General features: G+C 38.4%; 1 pseudogene; it reads right to left on the bottom strand.

Moving 5' to 3' along the window:
- Positions 1 to 922: 922 nt before the first annotated feature.
- LOC102845280 lies at positions 923 to 2,293 on the bottom strand (annotated as a pseudogene).
- Positions 2,294 to 9,502: the final 7,209 nt, after the last annotated feature.

Here is a 9,502-nt window from a genome sequence, read left to right as displayed (position 1 = left end):
AATCTTGCTTGCATGTGAAATCAATGATATTGTTCTGTAGTTTCCACACTCTGTTGGGTCACCCTTCTTTGGAATGGGAACAAATATAGTTCTCTTCAGTTAGTTGGCCAAGTGGTTCCCTTGACTACTGCATACAAATTCTGTGTAAGGTAGGTCAAAGTAGATTTTCCTTGGCAGAGAAAAAAAAATGACACTGGGGGTGAGAAATCTGTAGCTAAGATAACATATCCCTATAAAGGTATTCACGTAATTGACAAAGAGCCAGAATAAGACTCTATATAAAAGTGAAATGAGCATAGAATTGTCAACAAATGATCAAACACAAAATTTATTTTTGTTTTGTTTTGCAGTGCTCAGATTTCTATTTGAGACTCGCCTCTGCTGCACAAATTCCATGTCACATGCATCTTGCATGTAAGCCCAAGGTGCAATGAGGTATGTTCTGGTGGCGTTAGTGGCTGGGCAGGATATAGGGGAGGGTCCCTGGTGAGGCTTATGTTTGTGGCAGTGGCTGGGAAAGGGCTTTCACACCCTGCATGGGGACACACCTGAGTGGCACAGGGCACCTTCCTCCTAGGTGGAAGCCCAGAGCTCCCTTGAGGAAACTTCTCCTGGTCCGTCTAAGTCTTGTCCTTCTAGAACATCGCTGGATGATGGTCTCCTTGGCTGAGCTAATGACTCCTTCTAGTTTCCAGGGTCTCTGGATCATGGGGGGAATGTGTGCCTTAAGGTGACCGAGTGTCTGCCTGGCACTACCCAGGTACTAGCCTTTACTGCATGGGGAACTAGGGTCCTATCCCTCAGAGGAATGATCCCCTAATTGAGTCTTTTGGGGGCGTGGGCAGAGACATGGCACAGAGGTGAGTGTGAAGCGGAGGTGCTAGGACAGGGACCTGGGTATAGGGGAAAGGTAGGGGGTGGCCTAGTCATCCTTGTCCGTAGCTCCATGTTTAAGGATGCGGGTGAACTCCACATAGTTGAAGTTTCCTTTTGTATCAATGGGTGCCTTTCAGTACATCTAATCCACCTCCTCATCTGTGAACCGGTCTCCCATGGTGATAAGGAGCTCCCGGAGGTGATCCTCGTGGATGAAGCCTGAAGCTTCCTCATCAAAGCAGGTGAAGGTATTTCAGATCACATCCTCAGGGTTAGTGCCATTCAGCTTCTCCCCAAACATGGTGAGGAACATGGTGAAGTTGATGGGCCCCGGGGCCTCACTCATCATGCCCTCCAGGTACTCCTCTTAGGGTTCCTCCCCAGTGAGGCCAGCATGTCGTGCAGGTCCTCCTTGTCAATAAAGCCATCACGATTCTGGTGAATCATGTTGAAGGCCTCCTTAAACTCCTGAATCTGGGACTGGTCAAACATTGCAAAGACTTTGGAAGTGGCCCTCTGTGGCCATTTCTTGGTGGTCTTGGCATTGGCCCTTTTGTTGGACGTCTTGTGTTCTGGTGTATGGGGCTTTGCTGCAGGAAAGGCTGGTGCAGAGAAGGCTCTTGCCTTCTCTTGGTGTGGCCCAGTGGGCAGCCATCTGGTCTGGGTGCGGACATGACTCACAAAAATTATTTTTAAATTGTTTTCATTTATCTCTTCAAATTATGTCCCGGTTTTCAGATAAGAGATTAACTGTTGCTATGTAAATGTATCAGTACTCAGACTTCCTTTGTCCTAATTGTGAGATGCAATACAGAAACTTGAGTAAAATTGACTTTAAATCCCAGTTACTTTCTCTTGTAAACATGTGTTTTTGGACATGTCATACAACTTCTATGACTCTTAATTGTTTCCTCTGAGTGAATAATGACCAAATCTCTATAAATACAATAGTTTATGAGGCAAAACATTTATTACAATGTCTGCTACAAAGTCAGTACTCCGAACACAGTAAGGATGTTGAGTAGTTCCTGCTGATGATAATCGCAAGGACAAGGCTTCTTCTTATGCAAAGCGTATGTGATCTTGCCAGTATAAGACCTTTTTAACTCTAGATGCATAAGAAGTTATATATTCTTCACTCTCTGGAAATGGCCCTACCCATTCCTGAGAGCAACTGGTCTTGAGAAGTGAGTATCTGCTCAGGTCTTGCCCTTTCAGATGTGTCCTAAGACCTCACTTCCATCTGTGAATTCCAGGACGGGATTCTTCTGTGCCTTCCTGACTGCAAGGATTCCTACACATGCTTTGTCTATCATATTCCTCACCCTTTCATGGTCTGTTAGCTCACCTGACCAGCTACCCCATACTTCAGTTCTTTCTCAAACTCTTCTACCTCTAATATCCTTGAATGATCCATTATCTATTTCCTCTTTCAAAACTTCAGATCCATAGACTCTTTCTTCAGAGGAGAAATGGCTGTGGGATTAGTAGTCAGAGACATTTAACATGGTAAGAGGCCAGAGGGCCCAAGGCTTCCTCAGCAAAGTCATACTAAGTTTGATACCACTCTGAGTTCATTCTGCCTTTGTAGGCAACACAACACAGTGGTCAAGAGCCCTTGGGAATTAGGTTGTGTTCAGTACACTTATGGATTGAATCTCCATGAGCTTGCTCAACTATAAAATGAGCTGGCAAAAGTTCTCACTATTTCATGTATTTGATGTGATAATTAAAAGAGATAATATATTTTTAAAATATTAATCACAAAATGTATTTAATAAAGAAAGCTTCTGCTGCTATTTCTGTGACTATCACTGTGGATAGATAGTTGCAACACAGTTTCTTTCCTATTCCATAATTTACACTCATTCTGCTTTACCAATAAAGTACATTTTTTAAAAATTATATATGTTAAGTTAAATTTTGTCTGTGAAGAAATCTTCACATGTTTTGTCCAAAACTTCTCTGCACTCTATTCTCTGTAAAATTAAAAGCAGGGGAACCATTGACTCCTAACCCAATAACTATATCACCAAAATTATAACTATGTACACTTGACAAAGTACTCAATACCTTTGAACCTTCTTCACAGCCCTGACTAATAAGTAGAGGAGGAATCATTTTCTTACTTAGAAAGCAGATTAAGAGACGTTAAGAAGACTAGAATGAAAGTCTTAGAGTTCCTGGTCTTGCTTCTGAGCTTCTTAGGCTCCTAGTATAGAAATAAATGTCCTAAATGCTGATGGAGCTTAACCTCTGGCAACACTATGTGCTCCTTAGAAGCAAGGATGGTGAAACTTCATCATCTCACATACTTCGGGCTTCCTGTCAGGAGAAGCTAGTCCTTGGAAAAAAACAACTTGTAGAAAATGTAGAGGGTCAGTGAAAGAAAGGAAGACCTCAAGGAGGTGGATTGACACAGTAACTGCAACAATGGACTCAAGCACAGTAGAGGTGACGAGGATCAGGCAAAATTTCCGTCTATTGTGCATAGTGTGACTATAAGTTAGAATTCACTGAATGGCACCTACCACAAGAACAAACTGAGACAAAGAGGAGGGGATTTCCCAATGATAGAAGTCTTTTATCTGAAATTTAAGACGAGGTCATCAAAATCTAATATCTATATTCTAGTCTTATCTAGAGAAAAAAGATAAATACCTAATCAAAGTGGTGTCCAAAATACTAAAACCAGTTCTGACTGGTAAGATATGATCCTAGCGCTGAGAATGAGGCCTATTTCAGAATGGTATGGTAAAGAACCAGGCAGAGGTTACGGGTATAAACAAAGATAAAAGAGAAACTCATGAACTAAGGGCTGGAATTTTCCATCTAGGTTCAGGCAGTATCATTCTGTTACTCTAAATTTTTCAGAGCAGCATTCTTTGATAAGTATGCAGCAGACCCAGCCAAGGTGATTACAGACAAGCACTGAAAGGGGAAATCGAGGAGATGGAGTTGGTGAGGGGCTTTGAGACAGTGTGGAAAGACACTTTAGTCTTATTGCTATTGAATCTGTTCTTTCTTTCAAAGCTGAAATCCAATCCATACAGCCTTTTCCTCCTTCAATAAATTGCATTTAAAAAAAATCAGCGGGTACATGATTTATTGATTCAAATTGACAGTGAACTTCACAAATTCATACAAAAGAGTTTTCTTGTTAAAAGAGTCACATAAAGAACTTGTTAGTTCAGAATCTTCATAATAAAGTTTACCTCCAATTAAAAAAACAAAGTGAAAATAGGGCTCAGGTTGCTTTCTGTCAACTGGATTTTTTTCTATCTTATTCCCTCAGCTCCCTTCAGTTTGCAGATGGAACCGAGAAGCACTGCCTTGATGATGATGATGAACATGATGATCGTGATGATGACCATGATTTTTACTAAAAGTTAAAAACAAAAATCTCTCCAGTGCTTTTAGTTAGACAAAACTTGAATCCAAGTCCTAAAATAGATCAAAACTCACTCCAGAAAGAGTACAAAAATTTTGCTTATAAGTCCCACCTCCATGTTAAGAAGAGATGGTATAATAGATTTAAACTATCAGATGCTGTCAAGTTGACATGACAGAGAAAATACAATTCTACATCATCCTTACAATCTCTGCCATGCTTAATTCTATGTTGAGCCTCCAAGCCAATCCACTTTTTTTCTTTTGGATGGGAATTATATGTGTGTGTGTGTGTGTGTGTGTGTGTTTACAAAGTTCATATACATTGTGTTTCATACTATTCTTCATTCACATTGTATCAATACACTTTCTTTCACTAATACTCAACCTCAGTGTGCATCCTCCATATCATTATGATATACTCCAATTTTCAGGAGGCAGCTTTTCTTCAGTAATGTCTTGAATGCCTTCTAACCTGCAGACCTCATTTTCTAGCATTAACTACATCTCACAATGTCCCACTGATATTCATAAGGTTGTCGATGGCCCATTATTTCTGAAGTGGATTGTCAGTCCTAATTCCAGGTCTTAGTCTATAAGCTCCACTTAAACCTGTCCACCATGGTGGCTCAGTTGTATTTGACATAGCTGAGGACATAGCTTCTACCACCATCGCAGTGTGCTAGACCACAGTACAGCAAACTGACAGACAAGTGATGGCAAGACAACTCAGCATGTCAGTCTCAGATATAATGCATGGTTTTAGATACATTTTAGGTTTCTGCATGACTTTGAAGAAAAGGAGAAGGATTTCCTACCCACCACCCACATAAGAGAAAGAGGTTGTACTTGATTATAGGTAGCATCAGTTTTTACTTTTAACAATAACCTTATTTCTCTGGACAGACTCTATACCAAACCTAACCTGATGGACTACACAAGAGACAGATTGACTACATTTGTGGAAAGAGATATTGGATAAGGTCAATATCAGCAGTCAAATCAAGGCCAGGAGCTTAAGAGTGGAACAAACCATCAATTAATCATGTATAAGTTAGAATTGAAGGTGAAGACAAAATTTAAAGCAAGTGCATGAGAACCAAAATACAACTTTGAGTCTATCCCACTTGAATGTTTTTAAAAATAAAATTTTAGTGGCATCCACTTCCTAAACAACATGCCTCTAGAAACTCTATGAACTTTGATAAATGTCTGTATTTGTTGAAGGGCTTCAAGCCTTTTGTTCATAGGGTCTCTATGAGTTGTGCTCAACTCAAAAGCAATCAATAGCAACAAATGGTTTACTTATAAAATCTATATACATTGTTTTCACACCAGATCTTTCCCTCACTCCACTCATCAAAATGTGTGACCCTGTGATTAAACCACCCACAACCCACTGCCCATCCTCACTCATCTGCTCCTATCCTCCCCCCTTGGATCGTATATACATTTTACTAGTTATATTTCTACTTCTACAATAATGGTCTTATACAGTATTTGTCCTTATGGGACTGAGTTAATACACTTAGTCTAATGCTCTCTGGCCCCTTCCAAGTTAGGTAGTGATTTTCAGAATCATTGCTTATGCATGGTGTGTAGTAATCCATTTTGTGAATGTACCATATTTTCTCAGTGCAATTGGTTGTAGTTGGACATTTTAGCTGTTTCCATGTTCTTGTGATGATGAATAATGCTGCCTTGAACACTGGTGTACAAATCTCCATTTATGCCTCAGTTCTAAATTCTCACAAGTTAAATTCCCACTTATATTTAAATACCATCTTAACAATATATTTGATTCATTGAAATCCAATGAGTGAAGACCAGAACACCTTGCGGGATGACTTTAAGGACAATATCTGTGAAGAAAGCAAAAGGATATTACAAAGACAGGGAAGAAATAAAAGACTAAAATGGATGTCCGAAAAGACTCTAAAACTTACAAACTTAAGAAAGTCAAAAGAAAGGAAAGAAATGCTGAAGTAAGAAAACTGAACAGATTTCCAAGAGCAATTGAAGAAGATAAAATTATAATGAAGTATGCAGGGAGCTGAAGGTATAAAACCAAAAGAGATGAAGAGACTAATACACATAGCATTTTTCAAGCTTAAAGAATTTAAAAACAAATTGAAGAGTCAAATTGCAACATAGATTCTGTGGGAAAAATCTTGAATGATGCAGGAAGCATCAAAGGAGATGGTCGTAACACACAGGTTCTGTATCAAATATAATTATTGACACTGAAACATTTCAGAAAATAGCATATGATCAAGAATCCATAGTACTAAGGGAATAGTCCAAAGTTCACTGAAGGCATGACAAAAATAAAATGAGGCACAAGGAATTAATGGAATACCTAGTTAGGTTTTTAAACAGACAGATACTGCCTTGGATATGCTCACCAGTCTATGCCATGAATTTGGAAGACAGCTACCTGATCAACTGACTTGTTCTTATTTTTTTTAAAAAAAAAAAGATCATTCCACAGAGTTCAGAATTATCTAACAATATCATAATATCATAAACAAGTAAGCCAATAGTGATGATTACTTTTAAACTGCTAGAACAACATATCAGAAATTCAAGGTGCGTTTAAAGAGGTCCTGGAACAAAGGATATCATTGTTGATGTTAGATTGATCTTGGCTGAAAGTAGAGAATATCAGAAAGATGTTACTTGTGGTTTCTTTCTTAATTATGCAAAGGCATTTGACTGTGTGTATCATAACAATTATGGCTACTAATATTTAAAATAATGGGAATCCCAGAACACTTAATTGTGCTCATGTGGTAAAGCCTGTACATAGACCAAGAAACAATTGTGCAAACAGAACAAGGAAACACTGGAAGGTATCACATCAGGGAAAGTGTGCACCAGGATTGTATTCTTTCTATATACCTATTAAATTGGTATGCTTAGCAAAGAGTTAAAGAATCTGCACTATTATAAAAAAGAACGTGTCACCAAGATTGAAAAAGACTCATCAACAACCTGGATCATGCAAATGACTCAATCTTACTTGCACAAAGTGAAAATGGCTTGAAACATTTACTGAAGATGATTAAAGACTACAGCCTTCAATATGGAGTTCATCTCAACATCAGGAAAAGAAAAATCCTCATGACTAGACCAATAAGAGACATCATAATGGAGAAAAGATTGACATTTCTAGCATTTTCTTTTACTTGGATCCACAATAAATACTCATGAGCTAGCATGAATAGAGAGATACAGATAGGATTCAAGAGATATTAATAAAAGAGAGTCATTGTGACTCAGGACCTTGCATTCAAGAAAAGGACCACAGAGGGTTCAGAGGCTATCAAGTTGAGGGACTTACTTTTTCCTGATTTATTTAAATAAAATGGACTTTTGGTGAAACAATTATTAAAGTACTTGGCTGCTAATGCCCAAAGACAGTAGCTGGAAGCTACCAACTGCTTTACAGGAGAAAAGAGTGGTAGTTTGCTTCTATAGATATTACAACTCTGCAAACTATGTGAGACAATACTGCAAACTCTGTGAGGAAATACTACTCTGTCCCAGCTGGGGTATCTGCAAATCAGGATCAACTCAATGTTGAGAGATATGCCTTTGTTTTTAATCATAAGAAATTCAGTTCCCTAAAATGTCTCAAGAAAACGAATGCTTTATACAGGTGGCAACTTTATCCACAATGTGGAGACACTTTCCTTCATCCTATGTGAGAATCTAGCTCCGGCGGCATCCAGTACTCTTTGGGTCCACAACGAAGATGGGCTTTTATTTACGTCTGGCCAGTTTGGCATCGAGTCTTTATATCTAAGGATGTCAGCCTTTGACCTGCACAGGCTAACTCCGATCTTCCTAAGGAGAGTTTGTCTGCACAGCAGTGGCTTGCAACTTAATATTTTGCATAAAAATTCATGAGGTGCAGTATCCATTTCACCTATGTTATAAAGTAGTAAAAGGAAGAGAGAGAGGGAGGGAAAGCAAAGTTCAGCTCTGCACTCAGATAGGGTTCATTCTGAGTGATGATTGTGAGGCATCCTTGGAAATTACAGATGCTACTTGGTTCACTATTATTTTGCAGCATCTCCAGTAATCTTGTGTGATCATTTATAACAGCATGTCTGATGACTTTCAAAACGTAACGGGAAAGGGTACTTCTGTGAAGCATGTCTACTCAAAGGAAAAATCAATCCTGGCTGCTGAGGGAGTGAACTTTGTACCACCACGATTAGACAGTTAGAGATTTCAACATATAAAAATACAAATGGCCGGGGTTCAGTCCTCCAGTGTATACATGTGTATAATATGGGTTCCAACTGCTTGAATGGCTTGGGATTTCTCTTTTCATACAAACAAAATACAACATGTGTCAAGAATCCAAATTGGCACACTACTGTAGAAAATAATTATGAACTCCATAATATAACTACTAATGTTTATATAATGCCTTTACAGTTTGCTAAGTGCATTTCACACACCTGAGTCGCTAAACATCAAAAATATCTCACAGTTTCCTACCATTTTTTCTCATACAATCATTCTTGCTACCTGGAATATTCTCCTAAAACATCTGTGTTCTCATATTTCAAGGGTAAAATCTCATTTGGTTATAGTAATACTTGCACAAGTGAATAATATTTTCTAATGTACAACAATTTTAAAAGCAATGTAGTGAGGTGGGAAATTAGCAATATTTTGAAACCAGTTTGAATTTAAATATAAGTTTCACAATGTTCATTAGCCATATGACCTGGGACCAATTTTTTAAACTCAAAACAATGGTCAAGCTCACACATTTATGACCCATGGATTCCAAAAAAGAATGGCAAGTCCATTCAGCAGGGATAGACAAGTCTTTTTAACAAACTGTGCTGTGACAAGTAAATCACCACAAGCAATTAAAAAAAGAAAGAGAGAATGAATTCAGGCCACTATCTCTCACCATCAATGAAACAAACTCAAAATGGATCAATGAGCAACATATAAGATTTAAAACAACAAAACTCTTACAAGAAAGTTAGTTGTAAAACATCAAGACCTTATTTTTGACAATGGATTCTTTGACATACTCAAAAATATGAACAACAAAAGGAAAAGCTATACCTTAACAGAATGAAACGTTTTTGTACTAAACAAAGCATATTCATATATCTAACTCTAACCTCAGTATGGACTGAGGTTCAATGTCAAGAAGACAAAGATTCTCACCACTGGACCAATTGGTAGCATCAGGATGGATGGC

The sequence above is a fragment of the Elephantulus edwardii genome, unplaced genomic scaffold (genome assembly GCF_000299155.1).
Source record: "Elephantulus edwardii isolate Elephantulus edwardi_28Jun2011 unplaced genomic scaffold, EleEdw1.0 scaffold00052, whole genome shotgun sequence".
In the NCBI taxonomy this organism is placed as follows: Eukaryota; Metazoa; Chordata; class Mammalia; order Macroscelidea; family Macroscelididae; genus Elephantulus; species Elephantulus edwardii.
The sequence above is the reverse complement of the archived record's forward strand: the minus strand, read 5'-3'. Positions and strand labels throughout refer to the sequence as shown.